The 23,567-nt window shown below is 47.0% G+C and overlaps 1 long non-coding RNA gene across 1 annotated transcript; it reads right to left on the bottom strand.

Annotated features, from left to right (window-relative positions):
• Positions 1-13,982: 13,982 nt before the first annotated feature.
• Positions 13,983-17,114, bottom strand: LOC147123081 (uncharacterized). The gene is made up of 3 exons (XR_015080392.1): positions 17,020-17,114; positions 16,308-16,371; positions 13,983-14,694 (listed from the first exon to the last, which is right to left on the bottom strand). It is a non-coding gene; the product is annotated as an uncharacterized LOC147123081 (long non-coding RNA).
• Between the last annotated feature and the right edge of the window lie 6,453 nt (positions 17,115-23,567).

Raw genomic sequence — 23,567 nt, 5'->3', positions numbered from 1 at the left:
ATTGAATTCTACACATCACATCGCACTGCACTTGGTTGAAGAGAACTAGGAAGAATGGAAGAAGTAAGATGGCACAGAAGGTGAGCAATCAGGTGAGTAATCCTCAGTACCACCATTATTTGAAAAGCAAGGAAGGTTGGAAGGTTCCCTGTTCGGAACAAGGGTACTCTCTGCAGCTCAAGACATCTTTGCACCAAACGACAGACAGTAGTAGATCTCAGGTACATGAAGGCAGATACAAGTATAAACATGATTACTGAACATATTTTTGGGACCCTGAACCACCATTTCTGATAAAGAGGCTCTATAGTATAATACAGTGCAGTTCCCATAGGGCCTTCAGATAATTGTCATCTGCTACCTGCTGCATAGCTCGACTCTGCAAAGAGGCCTGCATAGAGAAATCTACAAGCCAAAAGTCATAGCTGAACAAGAAGCTGAAAGTGACAATGAAGGATTAACTACAGAACCACCAAAGCTCCAAAGAAGACTGGTGCAGCAGGCCCTAAAGGTAACTTCAAATAACTCAGGCAGAGAACCCCTTTAAAAATCCATCGACACAAACTTCTATGTACCTTGTCCATACTACCGTCAGCACTTTTCTGCCCTGTTCAAGAACCATGACCTCATTGTGGTTGAATCAATTAATATCCTGGTGATAACAGAAACCTCACATGTGGGTGGTGACTCCTTCCCCATCACTGAATCCTCCCTACCTGGTCATACGTTCCATTACTTGTCCCATCCAAACCATTGTGGCATCATAGCTCTTATCACCAACTCCCATTTTGCATCTCTTCCCACTCCTCTAGCACATTTGCCTCCTTTGGGCACTTCACTGTTTTCTATCCCTCACATGTATCAGTTAAAATTCTCATCACAGACAACCTCCCAAGTCCAGGCTGACTTCCTCATTAGGATCCCCTTGCTTTTCTCTTTCCTCAACTTCTGCACTGAGTGACTTTTCCTCCTCAATAACTTCAACCTGTAGCTAAATGCCTGGGCCTTATCCTCTAACTTCTTTTCTCTCTTGTCCTCACTCATTGGGGGACACCAGTAGTTACATCTCTCCAGACTGAAAAGCATCCATTAACCTCTACTTGCTGTTTTCTGACCTTCAACCAACTTCCTATCCATACTGCCACTTCTCCTTTAATACCATGTGCCTTCATTTTTCTCAACAAGCCTCCTATGTGGTACCTTCTCAAATGTTGTTTGAAAACCCATAAACATCACTGCCACTCCAGTTCCTTCATCAATACACTTTTTATTTTTTCAAGAATTTTATTAAATTTGTCAAACATGACTTGACTTTTACAAATCCATGCTGGCTGTCCTTAATTAATGCATTTCTTTCTAGATGAGTATTACTCTTATCCTGTACTATGACTCCTAGAAGCTTACCTGCTACCGGAATTATTGGTCTAAAGATAACGGCCTAGAAATTGGGTTTTGGCTTAGCCAGGGCTTTAGCGCCGGAAGTTAGTGCCGGCGCTAAGTCCCCCTGCGCGCGACAAAAATTCAGTAGCGCCGCGCCCAAACGGCTGCCGGCGCTACTGAAGGGTCTTAGCGCCTGGAAAAGGGCGCTAACTGCCGTTTAGCGCCGCAATTCCGGCGCTGTGGCACCCGATGCGGTGCGGCAGGCTGGGGAAGTGCAGGCCTCCTCCTTCCGTTAAGGAGGAGCTGCCTGCACCCGGCCGCGGCCCGCGCAAATCTGTTTAAAAATGAGCCCGGCACCTCGGACAAGTGCCGGGCTTGCATCTGTTCTGGGGGGCGGGGGGGGAGAAGTCCGGGGAGGGAGCTGCGGGCAGGCGGCCGGCGGGAAAGCGGCCGGCCGCCGCGGGGCCTTTAATGCGCCGGCGCAAACACATGTTGGACTCTGTTGCCAGAGTCTTAGTTGCGGCTGCCACGGGCGAGGCGGCCGCAACTGAATTTCGGCGCTGGGGCCCGTCGGCATGGCAACCGGGACGCTGCGCACACCGATGACGTCATCGGTGCCGGCGCAGCGCTACCGGTGCAACGCCGCTTTAGGGCCCCAGGGAATTTTTCAACTGGCCATAACTCTGGCGCTAGTCCCTCTAGCGCCTCAAAAGCGGCGCTAAGGCTAGTGAATTTCTAGGCCAACTAGTTTATTCCTACCTCCTTTTTTTGAACAGAGATGTTAGTTTGACAACTCTCCAGTTTTCTGGCACAATTTCCATGTGTAAGGATGTATGAAATATTCCCAGAAATTCGGGTCGGGGGCTTCCCACGGGTGCAAGGATTGAAGGCCGATAAATCCCCAGGGCCTGATAATCTACATCCTAGGGTACTTAAGGAAGTGGCCCTAGAAATAGTTGATGCTTTGCTGATCATCTTCCAGAATTCGATGGAATCTGGAACAGTACCCATTGATTGGAGGGTAGCTAATGTTACCCAACTATGCAAAAAAGGTGGTAGAGAGAAAACGGGGAATTACAGGCCGGTAAGCCTGACATCGGTAGTGGGGAAAATGCTAGAGTCCATTATAAAAGATGCAATAGCAGAGCACTTGGAAAACAGTGACAGGATCAGACAAAGTCAACATAGATTTACAAAAGGTAAATTGTGCTTGACCAATCTACTGGAATTTTTTGAGGATGTAACTGGTAAAATAGATAAGGGAGAACCAGCGGATGTGGTGTATTTGGACTTTCAGAAGGCTTTTGATAAGGTCCCGCATAAGAGATTAGCGTGTAAAGTTAAGGCACATGGGATTGGGGGCAAGGTATTGACTTGGATAGAGAACTGGTTGGCAGACAGAAAGCAAAGAGTTGGAATAAACGGGTCTTTTTCCGAGTGGCAGGCAGTGACTAGTGGGGTACCACAGGGATTGGTCCTTGGACCCCAGCTATTCACAATATATATTAATGATCTAGACAAGGGAACTAGATGTAATATCTCCAAATTTGCAGACGGCACAAAGCTGGGTGGGCGTGTGTGCTGTGAGGAGGATGCCGAGAAACTCCAGGATGATTTGGACAGGTTGGGTGATTGGGCAAAAGCATGGCAGATGCAATATAACGTGGATAAATGTGAGGTTATCCACTTTGGTGGCAAAAATAGGAAGGCAGATTATTATCTGAATGGCAATAGATTGGGAGAAGGGAAAGTGCAACGAGACCTGGGTGTCCTTGTGCATCAGTCGCTGAAGGTAAGCATGCAGGTGCAGCAGGCGGTTAAGAAGGCAAATGGCATGTTGGCCTTCGTAGCGAGAGGGTTTGAGTACAGGAACAAGGATGTCTTACTGCAGTTATACAGGGCCTTGGTGAGACCACATCTTGAGTATTGTGTGCAGTTTTGGTCGCCTTATCTGAGGAAGGATGTTTTTGCCATGGAAGGAGCGCAGCGAAGATTCACCAGGCTGATACCTGGGATGGCAGGAATGACGTATGAGGAGAGATTGGGACGATTGGACTTGTACTCGCTGGAGTTTAGAAGAATGAGAGGGGATCTCATTGAAACTTATAAAATTCTGACAGGACTGGACAGACTAGATGCAGGAAGGATGTTCCCGATGGTCGGGGAGTCCAGAACCAGGGGTCACAGTCTAAGGATAAGGGGTAGGCCATTTAGGACAGAAATGAGGAGGAATTTCTTCACCCAGAGAGTGGTGAACCTGTGGAATTCTCTACCACAGAAGGCAGTAGAGGCCAATACATTAAATATATTCAAGAAGGAGTTGGATATATTTCTTAAGGCTGAAGGGATCAAGGGGTATGGGGAGAAAGCAGGGACTGGGTACTGAATTTGGATGATCAGCCATGATCGCATTGAATGGCAGAGCAGGCTCAAGGGGCCGAATGGCCTACTCCTGCTCCTATCTTCTATGTTTCTATGCTTCTGTTTTAATTCACCACTTACCTTGTAAAAGCAGGTCTTACACCTGCTTTTTAAAAGTGTAACTCCTGGAGACTTACCCTCCTGGAAAAACCTGGAAAAAAAAGTAAGTTCAATGCTCGCGCGCTGTCTCTCCTGCGCACGCGTTCTACCTGTCAACCCCTTCTTTCAGGGGAACGGAAGTGCCGGTTTCCCATGCATGCGCAGTGCATGCACAAAACCAGCACTTCTATTGGGCTTACGGGTGAGTACCCCATGCGTATTCACCCGTGGAGACCCTAATTTCTGGGCCATGATGGTCAGAGTCTCTGCTTTTTCCTTCCCGGCTTCCCTCAGTATTCTAGGATTCTAGGTTGGGGAGCTTCATTAAAAGGCATGACGGTGGATAAGCAATGGCTAATTAAGGAACGAATGCATGAATTGCAACAGTTATACATTCCTTTCTGTTGCAAAAACACAAAAGGAAAAGTGGCCCAACCATGGCTAACAAAAGAAATTTAGGATAGTATTAGATCCAAAGAGGAGTCATATAAAGTTGCCAGAAAAAGTGGCAAGCCTGATGATTGGGAGGAGTTTAGAGTTCAGCAAAAAAGGACCAAGAGATTGATTAAGAGGGGAAAAATGGAATATGAGAGTAAACTTGCAAGGAACATAAAAGTGGATTGCAAAAGCTTCTACAAGTAGGTAAAAAGAAAGAGATTTGTGAAGATAAATGTACGTCCCTTACAGTTAGAAACAGGAGAATTTATAATGGAGAACAAGGAAATGACAGAGCAATTAAACAAATACTTTGGTTCTGTCTTCACGGAAGAGGATACAAATAACTTCCCAGAAATGCTAGGGAATCAAGGGTCTAGCGAGAAGGAGGAATTAAAGGAAATTAGTATTAGTAAAAAACTAGTGCTGGAGAAATTAATGGGACAGAAGGCTGATAAATCCCCAGGGCCTGATAATCTGCATCCCAGAGTACTAAAAGAGGTAGCCATGGAAATAGTGGATGCATTGGTTGTCATCTTCCAAAATTCTATAGATTATGGAATAGTTCCTGCAGATTGGAGGGTGGCAAATATAACCCCACTATTTAAAAAAGGAGGGGGAGAGAAAACAGGGAACTACAGACCAGTTAGCCTAACATCAGTAGTAGGGAAAACGCTAGAGTCTATTATAAAGGATGTGATAACAGGACACTTAGAAAATATCAACGGGATTAGACAAAGGCAACATGGATTTATGAAAGGGAAATCGTGTTTGACAAACCTACTGGAGTTTTTTGAGGATGTAACTGATAGAACAGATAAGGGAGAACCAGTGGATGTAGTGTCTTTGGATTTTCAGAAGGCCTTTGATAAAGTCCCACATAAGAGGTTGTGTGCAAAATTAAAGCACATGGGATTGGGGGTAATATACTGACATGGATTGAAAATTGGTTAACAGACAGGAAACAGAGAGTAGGAATAAATGGGTCTTTTTCGGGGTGGCAGGCGGTGACTAGTGGGTTACCGCAGGGATCAGTGCTAGGGCCCCAGCTATTCACAATATATATCAATGATTTGGATGAGGGAACCAAATGTAATATTTCCAAGTTTGCTGACAACACAAAACTAGGTGGGATTGTGAGTTGTGAGGAGGATGCAAAGACGCTTCAAGGCGATTTAGACAAGTTGAGTGAGTGGGAAATACATGGCAGATGCAGTATAACGTGGATAACTGTGAAGTTATCCACTTCAGTCGGAAAAACAGAAAGGCAGAGTATTATTTAAATGGCGATAGATTGGGAAATGTTGATGTACAGAGGGACCTGGGTGTCCTTGTACACCAGTCACTGAAAACAAACATGCAGGTGCAACAAGCAGTTAGGAGGGCAAATGGTATTCATTGCAAGAGGATTTGAGTACAGGAGCAAGGATGTCTTACTACAGTTATACAGGGCCTTGGTGAGACCACACCTAGAGTACTGTGTGCAGTTTTGGTCTCCTTACCTAAGAAAGGATATACTTGCCGTAGCGGGAGTGCAACGAAGATTCACCAGACTGATTCCTGGGATGGCAGGACTGTCGTATGAGGAGAGATTGGGCCGACTAGGCCTGTATTCACTCGAGTTTAGAAGAATGAGAGGGGATCTCATTGAAATGTATAAAATTCTGACAGGGCTAGACAGACTGGATGCAGGGAGGATGTTTCCCCTGGCTGGGGGGTCAAGAATGAGGGGTCACAGTCTCAGGGTATGGGGTAGTACATTTAGGACTGAGATGAGGAGAAATTTCTTCACTCAGAGGGTGGTGAACCTGTGGAATTCTCTACCACATAAGACTCTGGAGGCCAAGTCACTGAATATATTTAAGAAGGAGATAGATAGATTTCTAGACACAAAAGGCATCAAGGAGTATGGGGAGAGAGCAGGAATATGGTATTGCGATAGAGGATCAGCCATGATCATATTGAATGGTGGAGCAGGCTCGAAGGGCCGAATGGCCTACTTTGAGAGGCCCTCGTGATTTTTCCAGCTTTTCAGTGTGATCCACGCACCTCCTAAACCACGCCAGGTAAACCTGGCAGGTTGACTCCTGGGTGGCCTTCTCACAGCTGCAGGTCTAACAAGACATCGTTTATTGCAGCAAGGGTTACTTGCAGGTGCCAGACCTTGGCTTTAAAAGGTCTCTGAGCATATTCCGAAGGCCTTCCGAAGTCAGAGGTGCTGCAGCTTGACTCCATCAACTGTGGGACCTCCTTGGAAGACCCTCTCCCCGCTTGAAATGAGCGCTTCCCAAAAGGAGGCATCTACAAGCAGCATGGGAACCATTCATTTTCTTTCTGCATGGACCTCAGATGAGAATGAGGAGGAGGAGGAGGTCAGAGCACCGGAATATCGACCAGCGGCAGCGGCAGCACGTGAGCACGTGGCTGCCTGGGATGCAAGGGATGAACTTATCATGGCCAGATTTGCATAGGTTGCCCAAGTTGGCACATGTCCTTGGCTCCATCCTAGGACATCATTGACAATGGACATCACTCTCTGGCCTCATTTCACTCTGGCCACCATCCTGACAATGCAAGTGTGGCGGTGCCCACAATGTGGAGCTGCCTAAGGCGAAAGAACAGATGGCATAACACCAACATTTTGGCTTCAAATCATTTTAATGCTTTTCAACAGGGATGGCATTTCATCAATACACAGAAATACAGACCAATCTGCACACAGATCTGGAGGTTATATCCTTTGCCAGCTGGGCCCACACAGCCTTGGTTTCTTTGGCAGGCCTCTTCCTCCGAGATGAGTGGAAGAGCACCTCCATGCTAGCTGACACCCCCTCAAACAACATTTGCAGCGCCTCATCCGAGAGCCTCGGGTAGGCCCTTGCCTTGGGATTGGACATAGTGGTTTCTCAAAAGATGTTGGAGGTGGTGCAGGAGATGCAGAAATGCTGTGGAATGAGCCAAGGGAGCAAGAAGCCATAAAATCAGACTGGAAAAGTGTTGTCAACAGAGGGGAGTTTCAGTCCCAAAACACTAATTGAGCAAGGGCATCCCACACCTCTGAAATCAAGTGGCCAATCATGGGAAAATCACAAATTTTTGAAACCTATCAGTGGAGGCGAGTTTCAAACCCACCCAAACTAAAATCCGTCTCCATCTGCCTCCAGTGGGAAAATTGCCCCCTTGGTGTTCAGAGAGATTTTGGTGTCCTCGTGCAAGAAAAACAGAAAGCTAGCATGCAGGTACAGCAAGCAATAAGGAAGGCAAATGGCATGTTGGCCTTTATTGCAAGAGGGTTGGGGTATTGTAGAAGTGCATTAGCGTAAAAATATATATTCACATATAGGCCTAGAAATTGAGTTTGCGCTGCGCCAGGGCTTTAGCGCCGGAAGTTAGCGCCGGCGCTAAGTCCCTTTGCGCGCGCCAAACATTCAGTAGCGCCGCGCCCAAACGGCTGCCGGCGCTACTGAAGGGTTTTAGCGCCTGAAAACTGGTGCAACGCGCCGCATTGCGGCGCTATTCCGGCGCTGCGGCGCCCGCTGCGGTGCGGCAGGCTCGGGAAGTGCAGGCCTCCTCCTTCCGTTAAGGAGGAGCTGCCTGCACCCGGCCGCGGCCCGCGCAAATCTCCTCAAAAATGAGCCCGGCACCTCGGACAAGTGCCGGGCTTGCATCTGTTCCGGGGGGGGGCGGGGAGAAGTCCGGGGAGGGAGCTGCGGGCAGGCGGCCGGCGGGAAAGCGGCCGGCCGCCGCGCCTCCTTAAAGCGCCGGCGCAGACTCCGGCAGCACTCGTTTGCCGGAGTCTTAGTTGCGGCTGCCACTGGCGAGGCGGCCGCAACTGAATTTCGGCTTGGGGCCGGGTTACCACGGCAACCGGGACGCTGCACACACCGATGACGTCATCGGTGCCGGCGCAGCGCTACCGGTCTACCGCCGCGGAAGGGCCCCAGGCAATTTAGGAACCGGCGCCAATTGCAGCGCTAGGCCCTCTAGCGCCGCAAAATCGGTGCTAAGGGCACTGAATTTCTAGGCCATACTCTCTTATATTAAAATGGAGTCTGCAACTTTCAGAAGGTCAAAATGGCTTCACACAGGGAAACAGGCAGGTCCATATTAGGAAGCGGTTGGTTCAAGACCTAAGAGCAGTTAACGAGTCTGTTCTCCCTGCCTACCCGGTGGTCCCAAACCCAGCCACCATCCTGACCAGTATACCTCCTAATTCAAGGTATTATATGGTCATTGATCTCTGCTCAGCCTTCTTCAGCATTCCTATTCACCAAGATTCCCAGTTCCTGTTTGCCTTCACGTTCAAAGGAACCCGATACACATGGACCAGGCTGCCACAAGGCTATACAGAAAGCTCAACTCTCTTTTCGCAGTGCCTCAAACATGATTTACAGAACATTGTCTTAACCGATGGGTTAACCCTCATACAGTAAGTAGACGACCTGCTAATTGCATCACCTACCCAAGAGGCATTGTGAATCAGTGACTCAGCTTATCACTAAGCCTCGTATAGACATTGTAGAAACTCCTCTGGACAATAGCGATTTTATATTTTATGTGGATGGATCAGCCCTCAGAGACGAAAAGGGCTCGCCAAAAAGTGCATATGCCATTTCCGATGATCATTCAATTATCCAAGTATGCTGACTACCATCTTTCTTTTCAGCACAACAAGCAGAACTGTTTGCCGTTACAAGAGCATGTATTTTAGCTACAGGAAAATCAGTGAATATTTATATTGACTCTCGGTATGCATTTGGAGTCACTCATAATTATGGTCAAATTTGGAAACTTAGAGGATTCCTGACTTCATCAGGATCTACAGTTAAAAATGCTGAACAAATTGATAACCTTTTAAAGGCTCTCCAGTGTCCTACAAAAATTGCTGTTATTAAATGCAAAGCATATACAGGCAATCAAGACCAGGCTTCTTTGGGCAATGATAGGGCGGATCGAGCAGCTAAGGCTGCTGCTCTTTCTGATACAGGGTCACAAGTGTCTGCATATGTTCTTAGAAATCAAGATCCAGACAATCCCCCACCCACAATTGATGACGTTTTGGCCTATCAATTACAGGCCAGTCCGGACGAAGTGTTAGCTTGGGTGAATGATTCTTGTTTTAAAACACCTGAAGGAGTATGGGTCTACCATGACGGCCGCATGGTGGCTTCCAAGTCAATACTCCCATGGATTGCCTGATGTGTCCACATGTTCACATGCAGGCAAAGGGGGGATGGCAGACTATATCACACAAACTTGGTATTCACCAGGCAGTGACAATTACAAAACAAATTAGTGAACAATGCATTACCTGCCAAACAATGAACCCAGGTAAAACGGAAAAGGTATAGGCTGCCTCCCACCCAAATCCAACAGGACCCTTTGTACATTTACAGATGGATTTTATTGAATTACCGGTATGTTTAGGATTTAAGTATGTATTAGTTATTGTAGATGTGTTTTCACGATGGATTGAAGCCTTTCCATGTAAAAAAAAAAAATGATGCAGTTACTGTTGCAAAATGTTTGTTAAAAGAAATTGTACCACGATTTGGTATACCTGCACAACTTTCAAGTGACAATGGACTTCTACTGCAGCTATCATCCACAGTCAGCGGGACTGGTAGAAAAATATAATGGTATGCTGAAGAATAAACTTTCTAAACTTTGCAATGAAACTGGACTTAAATGGGTCGAACTATTACCCCTAGCATTGATGATAATGCGAGCAGCAACTAACAGGACAACCGGACTATCGCCACAAGAGATTGTTATGGGACGACCCCTAAGACTGCCATTTTCAGCGTCACTTACGGTTAAGCAAATGGACATCCATAAAATGGATGAGAACATGTTAAACTATTGTATTGCATTAACTAGATGTATTTCCAGCTTTCACCAGCAGGTAAAAGAGGCGCAAACGGAACCAGCGGAAGGAAGGTGCCATAACTTGGAACCAGGAGATAACGTATACGTAAAGGTCTTCAAAAGAAAGAACGGACTACAACCACGCTTTGAAGGGCCATACCAAGTACTCCTGACAACAAACACAGCTGTTAAAAACAAGGCAAGACCGACCTGGATACACGCATCCCATTGCAAGAAAGCACCAGACGGGGACATTTAAAAAAAAAAGACTTGAGACGATGAAATTATTGTTTACACTGTATGTGCTCATTGAGATGGTATACGTAAACTGTCAGAGATATATTGAAGAACCCCGAAAGAAACGAGAATTACATGTTAACACTTTTCTGTATATGGCTTACGAGCATGCTAAGGATAGTGGTAGATCTAGTTGCTGGGTCTGTGCCCATATACCCATTCACACCACAGGAGGAATCCCACTAAGATCTATTCCCTTTAATATTTCCAAAACAGCAGAATGGATCATAAGGCGAAATAGTTCAGGCAACCCAGACAGAACCATGGATATGATTCAGTGGAGATCAGCAGGTTATAATCTGACCACCTTCCAAGGATGGTATCAACCCAATTATAACCATACTCGAGCGCCCCCTTCCTCTCCTTAACTAACACCTCCGGAGTTGGCAGACCGCAAGGGTCGTTATGCCTTAAAAAGGAGGTCAAGGTAGGGAGGAAGGTTGGACAGAGAATAGGAGAGAGTTCCTGCAATCAAACAGTCACGTGGCAACCACCTATTCCTGGTCTGACCAAGCAGGGAACGTTTTTACTAGAATGGACCAAGGTGTTTAATAAAACCAGTAAGTCGCTATGGGCTGGCGATGCTTTCCGCTTATGGAGGGAGATCAGGACAATCCCTTTCGTGAAGAGGTGATACGGTTGGACAAAATACGATTTTAACAATTAGGATAGACAAGAGAGGAGAGACGATCTTAGATAAGGTCAGCCATCAATACAGGTATTATCCCGGGGATGGTCAAAACGGAAATGAAGTCGGTATCCTTAGGCCAAAATTTAAATTTGGCACGAGGACCGACAAAAGGGACTGAAAGAATTAGTGTGAGCTATATTGTCCTAGGAAGGACAAAATGGGGGAATGTAGAAGTGCATTAGCGTAAAAATATATATTCACATATACTCTCTTATATTAAAATGGAGTCTGCAACTTTCAGAAGGTCAAAATGGCTTCACACAGGGAAACAGGCAGGTCCATATTAGGAAGCGGTGGAAGGAAGATGATATGACTGTCTTCAGCTTGCAGGCTAGGCAGTTCCACAAACAAGATAAGCATGGTAGAACAAAAGCATGATTACTGAAGGACATTTACTGTAAACATTGTATGAATGTCCAGAACCAAAATGAGAGACAAACTGTCTCCATTGTATAAGATTAGTTAGCTTTATCTAAAGGTATTCCTGCATCATGACTATTGATTATCTGTTGGCTAACCTTATCTTAAGACACTGAGGCTCCGCTGACCCTTTAGTCATCTTCTTGTTGACCTTAAGCATTCCTTACTCATTCCTTTCTTAATGTTTTACTTTATTATTAATTGTCTCAATACCATGTCATATGATAAAGTGTTTTGATCTTTGTGTATAAAAAGAGGTGCTGTTGTCCATGTATTCGGAGAAGTCACGATAGCCATTGCCTACGTGAAGCTCCCCTTGCTAGCAAGCAGTTAAATAAAGTCTGCCTTTGACGATCACTTTGTTTCACAGAGTCTTATTGAACAGTCGAAACTTCGACAGTATAAGAGTAAGGAAGTCTTGCTACAATTGTACAGGGCCTTGGTGAGACCACATCTGGAGTACTGTGCACAGTTTTGTTCTCCTTACCTGAGGAAGGATATACTTGCCTTGGAGGCGGTGCAATGAAGGTTCACCAGATTGATTCCTGGGATGAGCGGGCTGTCCTATGATTGTGTAGAATGCGCCTATACTCTCTGGAGTTTAGAAGCATGAGAGATGATCTCATTGAAACATACAAGATTCTGAAGGGGATTGACAGGGTAGATGCTGAGAGGTTGTTTCCCCTGGCTGGAGTGTCTAGAACTAGGGGGCATAGTCTCAGGATAAGGGGTAGACCATTTAAGACTGAGATGAGGAGGAACTTCTTCACTCAGACGGTTGTGAATCTTTGGAATTCTCTGCCCCAGAGAGCTGTGAATGCTGAGTCTTTGAGTATATTCAAGGCTGAGATCGCTAGATTTTTGGACTCTAGGGGAATCAAGGATATGGAGATCGGGCGGGAAAGTGGAGTTGAGGTCGATAATCAGCCATGATCTTATTGAATGGTGGAGCAGGCACAAGGGGCCGTATGGCCTACTCCTGCTCTTATTTCTTATGTTCTTATGTTCTTGTGATGCGCTGAATGTTTTAAGTGAAGTGCAGCACCCTGCTAGGTTTTTCAAGCATTTACTGTCTAAGCAAGCTTTTGGAATCCTCGAGGTTTGCAGGAACTTACCATAGCAGCCTACTCATTCACTGTATCTTTCCCATATGTGACTATTCCCATTCATTATCTTGGTTACCTTGTGGCATTGCTGCACAGGTTCATTTGCTCATACTAGTTTTCATGGAGAAGTAGTAAAGGACGAAAAGATTGTCAGGGCTGCCTTTCTTTCAGGTCCATTTATGGCGAGTGTGAGTCATACAAATTAATATTCCTGACTTATCTCAGTGGATTTCTTAAGGTCTGCATTTTATTCCTGACATTCTCCCAGATAATAGGCTTGTGGCATACAATTGAGCCATTCAAAAATTTCTTCCAATATCAGGAGCTTCAGAGGGTGGGGTTGGGAGGTGGAGGGAATTGATCCTCCATCTTTAGTCTCCCTCCATTCCCTCGTTCCTGGTTCAGTGCTTCGAGTGCCTTCTCATCAGATGGGAGCCTGCTGAGCTTCATTCCCATAGTGAAATTGTTCAACAAACTGTTCCATTACAGTTAGCCTTTATTGGCTTCCCTGTTGTGTGATCGTTAGCACACCATTTCACATCAAACAAAAAGAATAAAACTGCAGGTTTCTCAGTATACTTTACCCCACAGAAACATCATAAGTAATACTCAGTTAACCCTTGATTACTGCAAAAAGTGATTTCTAGCTTCATTTCTGTCATCCAGTTTCTTCCTGAATTTTAATAATAGAAGTTGCCATTAGGATTAATTTGAACAGCTCAAATATTTGTTTAGGTATTAGGACAAATTAGTTGATCCCAAATTCCCAGTTGGGAGCTATATTCAAAGAGACCATGGCTCCGATATTAACTCTTGGCGGGCAGGGAGCTGGGGTCAGTTTAGCGATCAGGAAACCCGGAAGAACAGGTCTTGCCGAATTTAACGACAGGGCCTGATTAGCATTTTTGGAATCCGTTTTCCAGATTGAGAGAACAACAGAAAATGCTGGAAACACTCACCGGGTCAGGCAGCATCGTGGAGAGAGAAACAGAGTTAACGTTTCAGGCCGATGACCTTTCATCAGAACAGATTCAGCGGCTGTGTGGCTGGCAGGTGGGTATGCCTTCAGCACCAGACCATAGCCAGGGAGCGGAGAGGAGGGAGGGAGAGATCGGGGGTGTAGGGGGTGGTGTGTGTGTCCAGTCAGCTCTGCCCCTGACTGTCTCTGAGCGGTTCGAATCGCTCCCACACACCTGGGTTCTAGACACCGGACTTAGGTACAGGCGGCGATACAGAATTAGAGTAGACAAGTGGTTTGGTGCAAGAAAACCGTAATTTTATTAAAGGCACAACAATATTACAACACTGGAAATTACTAGAATAATTACAGACCTATAAAAGTACACTTAGTTGGGAATGGGGAACACACGGCACAACGAGGGAACAATCACATTAATAATTCCCCTACCCTTGTTCCACCCCCAATACCTAACTAGATTGAGCTATGAGGGGCCGAGGATTTGTGCTCACCAATGGGGTTTCCTTGACAGTTCGAAACCTGTCGATTAAGCCGGTTGCGGTTTTGGGGTTTGCTCTTTGTGTCCTTTGGGGCCTGCCATCCCCACCTGGTCTCAGTCTTGGGAACTGCGAAGGTCCCACAGTTGGGTTGAGTCCGCTGATGCGGTAAGGGCGCGGTTATGGATTTGTCTGGTAAGTCCCCTTTTCTTTTGGTAGAAATAGGGACAGTAAAGTCTTTTGTTGGATACCTTAGGTTGTAGAGTGGAAACCTCGGGTTTTGTTCTTCTTGTGGTGGTTTGGTCGTTGAGTTTCGTTGCGGCTGGGCTCGGTTGGTGGCCTTCGGTGTCGGCTTGGTCATGTAAGGCTGCGGTTGCGGCCTAGTTGTCTTTGGTTGAGCCTGCCCCGCTGTTCTGTTACCTCGATCTTGCTGTTTGGCTCCGTTCCTCACACCGTGCCCCGATGGCTCGCCCTCTTCTGCCGTGCTGCGCGTTTGGCCCCCAGTGTTATGGTGGGCGTCCTCTGTGTCAGAGCGGGAAGAGAAGAGAAGAGATGAGAAGAGACCTTGGTTACCAGTGGGCCTACAATTATACAGGTTTTTCGTTCCCTTATCTGTGCGCCAAATCAGGTCGAGCTCTTTGTTTAATTTTGGCAGGCTCGTCTAAGGTGGTTACAGTCATTCACCTTAACTGCTTTTGGGGCTGTTGTCTCCTTGCTTAATGGCTTCAATATCACAGAATCACAGAAGAATCACAGAAACCCCACAGTGCAGATAGAGGCCATTTCGGCCCATCGAGCCTGCACCGACACATATCCCACCCGATCCCCGTAACCCCTACACCAACACATATCCCACCCTATCCCCGTAACCCCACGTATTTAATCCCCCTAACACTAAGGGTCAATTTATCATAGCCAATCAACCTAACCCGCACATCTTTGGACTGTGGGAGGAAACCGGAGCACCCAGAGGAAACCTACGCAAACACGGGGAGAATGTGCAAACTCCACACAGACAGTCACCCGAGGCCGGATTCGAACCCGGGTTCCTGGCGCTGTGAGGCAACAGTGCTAACCACTATGCCACCGTGCCGCCCATATCCTGGCTGTTTGTTATTTATGAAGTTTAATCAGCGCTTTAGCTACTTCGAACTGTAACCGATTATTTATGCACAAAGTTAATGGCCTCAAGATTAGGTCCATCCTGGGTTGATCTGTTTCAAGATGAAGAATGCATATTCTGTGTTTATCTAGCTGTCTGGCTTTAGAACTAACGAAGTCGCTCACACAGGTCCATGCATGTCAAGTTGCTTTTCAAAACTTTGAATGGGCCTGCCTTTGCAGGGCCTTGCTTTTTAAAATCCTGCAGGCTTCTGTCACGAGGTTCAGAAGCCATTTTCTTTTGGGTACCCTTTTTAATAACTTGTCCATTCAGGGTCCCTTTTATTGATAACTTTTGGGGAATGTGGGAATTTTGACAACCCTACACTGGTTGGGGTGGCTTTGTGGATGATGCCGGAGAGATCGGGGGAGGAGAGAAGATCGTGGAAGGGCCCATGGAGGACATGTGTGAGGGTGGGGCCGGAGGAGATTGTGGGCCTGGGCAGACATTGTGAGAGCATCGGATTGCGGGGGGTGGAGGTGGGGATCCGATCGCGGGGGAAGTTAACAGGTCAGCTTGGTGGATTGGGGGGAGCACACCTGTTCCTCCTGGCCCACAAGCAGTGCTGGAAAAGCATGCACCTGTTCCATGCAGCAGTCCTTGCCTCCCTGCAGCTGCCAGGTTTCCCAAGGCCCAGGAAACCCGGCCGGCCAGGGTTAAAGTTGGAACAGAGAAAAAAAAGTCAGTGGCAAGCAGCTTCATTAAAATATTTAAATGCACGTGCCCAGGGAGTGGGTTGGTTGCCCGCCCTCATCCTGCCTCCGTTAAAACCAGAAGTAGGTGGGTTTGAGGTGGGTTGGGTTCAGGTTTGAAATTTTTTACATTTTTACTTACACCCGACCCAAACTCACCCATTTTTGGGGGTTAAATGGGTCAGAGCTGGGACTACACCACTTTGGTGCTAATTCTCTGCCCTGCACTTCTTCCCAAAGCCACTCGCTGCTGGGTGTGCAGAATTGGTGAATTTACCCACTTGTTCCACTTTCTCTGCTGCAGCTCCTGTTATTCCCATCAATGGTGTTTCCATTCCATGAACCCTAAAAGGGAATGGAAAACACTTAAAATGATTAGAAATATATAATGAAGTACCGTGCTTTGTCATATAGCAGTGGCAAAACCTATGTAATTAACTATCTCAGGCAAATATAATTGATTTTAGATGACCTTCATAAAGATTGATTATCACTGCAAATATTGGCCCAGAAATTCGGGTTGGGGGCTTCCCGCGGGTGTAAGCCCCTGACCTACCTTGTGCGCCGGCAGTTGAGCTGTAGGGCCCTGTGGAATTCTGCTCCGGGGCCTGGTCCAGCTGCCGGCGCACTGTGCTTGCGTGTCCCAGGGGCGTAGTTAGTGCGATGCGTCCCCTGGGATCACGTGAGCCATGGGCAGCCAATCGGAGGAGGGAAAAGCCCATTCATAAGATTGATAGGAAGACCTGTCTAAACTTATGAATACTATGGGCCTCAAAATAGCATTAAACCTTCAAATAAATTTTTTCAAAAATCACACTTTTTCAATAAACTACAAATTACATTTAATAACTATTTTAAACAATACTTTAAATTTCTGAAAAAAATAATTTTATAAAAAAACGGGGCTAAAAATAAACTTACCATGCTTTAAAGTATTTAAAAATAATAAACCTGTGGAAAAAATGTTTTAGTTTTAATTAATTGACCACTTACCTTGTAAAAAGCAGGCCTTACGCCTGCTTTTTAAATGTGTAAATCCTACAGGCTTAACCTCGCGTGAAAACCTGCAAAAAAAAACATAAGTTCAAAGTGCACGCACAGCCTCCCCTGCGTGCACGTTCGACCTCTGAACCCCTTCGTTCAGAGGATCGGAAGTGCCGGTTTCCCGCGCATGCGCAGTGCATGCAGGAAACCGGCAATTCCATTCGGCCTACGGGTGAGTACCCCGTGCGTACTCACCCGTGGAGAGCCGAATTTCTGGGCCAGTACAGTATTTAAACAAGCTCCTTGAAAAGTTGAGGTTTTCCTCTAATGAAAATGAAATTGTATTCTTCTGTCGACTTCAGACGATCTCTACCACTGAGTGGCTATTACTGCTGTGCTCTCGTATAGGCATGATTTGGCTTCTGACCACCACTCAGCCCCTAGGCTGCACTTATCCAATTTACAATCTAGAAGACATTTAAGCTGTGCATGCGTTTAACTGGGTTTACATCTGCTGGTTTTCCGATAACTCCAGAGAACTGTCCAAAAAGATGAAGTTGGTCAAGTTCCAGTGACTGACAGACAACATCGATTATGATGGCGGGATTGGTATAATCTTCAGACAAGTGGAGGACACACGTTTGCATAAAGTCAATGGTCGACCTTTGACTGAGTGGTGATGTAAATACAAGTTGTTGTTGTTGTTGATGCGTGGTCATTGTCATCCAAAAACCAGCTCAACATTCTTGACAACAAATCATCAGAAGTGAGCATTTCATCAAATTTTTGAATGAAGTAAGGATAACTTCTTCAGTGAAAGGAAACAAGGGGGTTGAAAATGAATTAGGCCGAAAAGCGGGCGCGGGGATTGCGATGCATGATCTGCCCGTGCCCATTCAAAGTGGTGTATCCAGCATGCAAAATTCGTGCTGCCTGCTCATTATAATGATTGACGCACTGAGCTCAATGCTAAACGTGCTACTGGTTCGCTCAGTGCTCAGCAGGGGGGGCCAATAGCGGGTGCAGTCTGCTGTCCAATAACATTTTGCCTAGATTCTCTGCACTTCTTAAAAGAGAGGTGCTTTGTTGCAGAAGCACCTCATTGTCACTGTAGCTGCAGCAATGTCGCTTCTCAGATGGGAGGCCTTGCTCCAGGGGGTATACAGAAGAAGACAGGTTCTCTGCCTGCAGGGGGGCAGGAGGCCTTTGAGCCAGAACAACAGAAGGCAGCGGGAGCAGATAGCACAAGCCGTCAGTGCCACCAATGTTGCCGCTAAAATGTTGGATCCAGTGCCTCAAGAAGTTTAATGACCTCACACGAGTGGTCAAGGTGAGTAATTGCATCTTCATATGCCATATCCCACCAACTGCACCACTAGATTCACACACTGCTCAATGCACCACACCCACATCACTCACCTACCAACAATCTCTAGCAATCACAACTCATACCTTACAATCATAGTTTCACCTCACCCTCACACAATTAGCACTGCTGCAAGCCTCAAATCCACATCTCACAACTTGCATACAATGTCAGCTATTCAACCATGGCAGGCACATCACCCAAACACATTGCACCACACTCATTGATACACTTCCATAGGATTGCATAGGATTACATGCATTTCTCTTGCAGGCCAAGGGGGGTCACAACTGGTGTGAGTAGAAGCAGATAGGCTGGGCTGAAGCACATCTGCACAACCTTACTGTGCTGGAGGAGACTGTGCTGGAGATAATGTCCCAGACTCCTCCATCACTATCCATAAGTATGTCCTGTCCCACCGGCAGGACAGACCCACCAGAAGTGACGGCACAGTGGTATACAGTCGGGAGGAAGTGGCCCTGGGAGTCCTCAACATTGACATCGGACCCCATGAAGTCTCATGGCTTCAGGTCAAGCATGGGCAAGGAAACCTCCTGCTGATTACCAACTACCACCCTCCCTCAGCTGATGAATCAGTACTCCTCCATGTTGAACACCACTTGGAAGAAGCACTGAGGGAGGCAAGGGCACAGAAAGTACTCTGGGTGGGGGACTTCAATGTCCATCACCAAGAGAGGCTCGGTAGTACCACTACTGACTGAGCTGGCCAAGACCTGAAGGACATAGCTGCCAGACTGGGCCTGTAGCAGGTGGTGAGAGAACCAACACGAGGGAAAAACCGACTTGACCTCGTCCTCACCAATCTACCTGTCGCAGATGCATCTGTCCATGAGACCATTAACATAGAAACATAGAAACATAGAAGATAGGTGCAGGAGTAGGCCATTCGGCCCCTCGAGCCTGCTCCGCCATTCAATGCGATCACGAGCCTCGCAGACATGTGAACGGTTTTCAAGTCATGGACGGAGCTAGGTTTTACTTAGAGTTCGTGGGGTTCAGTTTGGTGAAAAGGTGAAAACGGCAATAAATGGATGACGTGTTAGTATGACACGTCTGTGTTTGGTTTTCGCATGCAATTTTGGGGCTAATTGCTGAGTACCATAATTTGAAATTACCTGGAGACACTAAAACAGACACTTGCAGGTTTAGCATTCAAGTGCTGATTAGACGCAATTTTCGTGGGGCCATATATGTCTAGCATTGAAAGAATTAATACATAATTTACAACAAATATACATTCCTTTAAGGCACAAAAACCCCACAAAAAAGTGGTCCAACAAGTGAAGTTAAAGACAGTATTAGAGCAAAGGAAGAGGCTTATAATGTTGCCAAAAGGAGCAGTAAGCCTGAGGAGTGGGAGGATTTTAGAATTCAGCAAAGGAGGAACAGGAAATTGATAAAGAAAGGGTAAATAGAATGAGAGTAAAATAGCGAGAGACATAAAAACAGACTGTAAAAGCTTCTATAGGTATGTAAAAAGGAAAAGATTAGTGAAAATAAACATGGATCCCTTACAGGCTGAGAAAGGAGAAATTAAAATGGGGAATAAGGAAATGGCTGAGAAATTAAACAAATACTTTGGGCTAGATTTTGTCAATGGGAAGCTTTTGGAGGCAGGACTGCTGCTTGCCCGCTTTCAATCCCACCTCCATCAGCTTCTGGCCAACCAGCGGGATTTTCCCTGATTGACCTCGTTAAGCCCGCCCAGCTCAGGGGGAAGTCAGTGACAGAGCACGTCAACGTATGACGTGACGTCTGTCAAGATTTTTTGAAAGACGAAATTTCAGCATTGGACAGCTCTGTGAAGCTGTCAAACACTGACATTCTGTGTAGTTTGATGAGCCCTTGTGTTAACAGGCTATTAATAGGCTTTAATCCCTTTCCCACCTCGAGGAGATGGGACCCAGAGCAAGATGGCTTCCTGCCTCCTGGCAAGAGGGCACGGAGGTGGGATGGGGGCGGACTTGCCACCCGCCCCCAAATTCTGCAACTTTACCGGCAGTCCCGCCTCCATACCCGCCTCCTCAGGCCTGAGAAAATCCAGCCCATTGTGTCTGTCTTCACAGAAGAGGACGTAAAAAACTTCCCGGAAATAGTGGAGAACCAAGGGAATGAGGAACTGAAAAAAATTAGTATTAGTAAAAAAATAGTACTGGAGAAATTAACGGGACTGAAAGCCAATAAATCCCCTGAACGTGATGGCCTTCATCCCAGGGTTTTGAAAGAGGTGGCTATAGAGATGGTGGATGCATTGGTTGTTATTTTCCAAAATTCCATAGATTCTAGAATGGTTCTCGTGGATTGGAAAGTAGCAAATGTAATCCCACCTTTTAAGAAATGAGGGAGAGAGAAAATGGGGAACTACAGACCAGTTAGTCTGACATCAGTAACATAGAAAACAGAGAAGATAGGAGCAGGAGTAGGCCACTCGGCCCCTCGAGCCTGCTCCGCCATTCAATGCGATCATGGCTGATCATCCAAATTCAGTACACGGTCCCTGCTTTCTCCCCATACCCCTTGATCCCTTTAGCCTAAAGAAATACATCCAACTCCTTCTTGAATATATTTAATGAACTGGCCTCTACTGCCTTCTGTGGTAGAGAATTCCACAGGTTCACCACTCTCTGGGTGAAGAAATTCCTCCTCATTTCTGCCCAAAATGGCCTACCCCTTATCCTTAGACTGTGACCCCTGGTTCTGGACTCCCCGACCATCGGGAACATCCTTCCTGCATCTAGTCTGTCCAGTCCTGTCAGAATTTTATAAGTTTCAATGAGATCCACTCTCATTCTTCTAAACTCCAGCGAGTACAAGTCCAATCGACCCAACCTGTCCTCATATGTCATTCCTGCCATCCCACGTATCAGCCTGGTGAATCTTCGCTGAACTCCTTCCATGGCAAGAACACCCTTCCTCAGATAAGGTGAACAAAACTGCACACAATACTCAAGATGTGGTCTCACCAAGGCCCTGTATAACTGCAGTAAGACATCCTTGTTCCTGTACTCAAATCCTCTCGCTGTGAAGGCCAACATGCCATTTGCCTTCTTAACCGCCTGCTGCACCTGCCTGCTTACCTTCAGCGACTGGTGCACAAGGACACCCAGGTCTCGTTGCACTTCGCCTTCTCCCAATCTATTGCCATTCAGATAATAATCTGCCTTCCTGTTTTTGCCACCAAAGTGGATAACCTCGCATTCATCCACGTTATATCCATCTGCCATGCTTTTGCCCAATCACCCAACCTGTCCAAATCATCCTGGAGTTTCTCGGCATCCTCCTCACAGCACATACGCCCACCCAGCTTTGTGTCGTCTGCAAATTTGGAGATATTACATCTAGTTACCTTGTCTAGCAGACTGTGACAAGCAGGAAAATCTCCAGCAGGACGTCAGTGAGTGACTGTAGGATCAGACTGTGACAAGCAGGAAAAACTCCAGCTGGACACCAGCGAGTGACTGTGGGAGCAGACTGAGACAAGCAGGAAAAACTCCAGCAGGACACCAGCGAGTGACTGTGGGAGCAGACTGTGACAAGCAGGAAAATCTCCAGCAGGAGCCCAGCGAGTGACTGTGGGAGCACTGTGACAAGCAGGAAAAACTCCAGCTGGACACCAGCGAGTGACTCTGGGAGCAGACTGTGACAAGCAGGAAATACTCCAGCAGGACGTCAGCGAGTGAATGTGGGAGCAGACTGTGACAAGCAGGAAAAACTCCAGCAGGAGCCCAGTGAGTGACTGTGGGAGTAGACTGTGACAAGCAGGAAAATCTCCAGCAGGAGCCTAGCGAGTGACTGTGGGAGCAGACTGTGACAAGCAGGAAAAACTCCAGCTGGGCACCAGCGAGTGACTGTGGGAGCAGACTGTGACAAGCAGGAAAAACTCCAGCAGGACGTCAGCAAGTGACTGTGGGAGCAGACTGTGACAAGCAGGAAAATCTCCAGCAGGACGTCAGCGAGTGACTGTGGGAGCAGACTGTGACAAGCAGGAAAATCTCAAGCAGGATGCCAGCGAGTGACTGTGGGAGCAGACTGCGACAAGCAGGAAAATCTCCAGCAGGACGTCAGCGAGTGACTGTGGGAGCAGACTGTGACAAGCAGGAAAACCTCCAGCAGGACGTCAGTGAGTGACTGTGGGAGCACACTGTGACGAGCAGGAAAAACTCCAGCAGGACATCAGCGAGTGACTGTGGGAGCAGACTGTGACAAGCAGGAAAAACTCCAGCAGGACGTCTGCGAGTGACTGTGGGAGCAGACTGTGAAAAGCAGGAAAAACTCCAGCAGGACGTCAGCGAGTGACTGTGGGAGCAGACTGTGACAAGCAGGAAAATCTCCAGCAGGACATCAGCGAGTGACTGTGGGAGCAGACTGTGACAAGCAGGAAAATCTCCAGCAGGAGGTCAGCAAGTGACTGTGGGAGCAGACTGTGACAAGCAGGAAAAACTCCAGCAGGACGTCAGCGAGTTACTGTGGGAGCAGACTGTGACAAGCAGGAAAAACTCCAGCAGGAGATCAGCGAGTGACTGTGGGAGCAGACTGTGACAAGCAGGAAAAACTCCAGCAGGACGTCAGCCAGTAACTGTGGGAGCAGACTGTGACAAGCATGAAAAACTCCAGCAGGACGTCAGCGAGTAACTGTGGGAGCAGACTGTGACAAGCAGGAAAATCTCCAGCAGGACACCAGCGAGTGAGTTTGGGAGCAGACTGTGACAAGATGGAAAAACTCCAGCAGGACGTCAGCGAGTGACTGTGGGAGCAGACTGTGACAAGCAGGAAAAACTCCAGCAGGATGTCAGCGAGTGACTGTGGGAGCACACTGTGACGAGCAGGAAAAACTCCAGCAGGACATCAGCGAGTGACTGTGGGAGCAGACTGTGACAAGCAGGAAAAACTCCAGCAGGACGTCTGCGAGTGACTGTGGGAGCAGACTGTGAAAAGCAGGAAAAACTCCAGCAGGACATCAGCGAGTGACTGTGGGAGCAGACTGTGACAAGCAGGAAAATCTCCAGCAGGACATCAGCGAGTGACTGTGGGAGCAGACTGTGACAAGCAGGAAAATCTCCAGCAGGAGGTCAGCGAGTGACTGTGGGAGCAGACTGTGACAAGCAGGAAAAACTCCAGCAGGACGTCAGCGAGTTACTGTGGGAGCAGACTGTGACAAGCAGGAAAAACT

Source organism: Somniosus microcephalus, chromosome 2 (genome assembly GCF_052327205.1).
Source record: "Somniosus microcephalus isolate GS21.2 chromosome 2, FLI_Smic_1.0, whole genome shotgun sequence".
NCBI lineage: Eukaryota > Metazoa > Chordata > Chondrichthyes > Squaliformes > Somniosidae > Somniosus > Somniosus microcephalus.
This window is presented reverse-complemented; position numbering and strand designations above follow the sequence as displayed.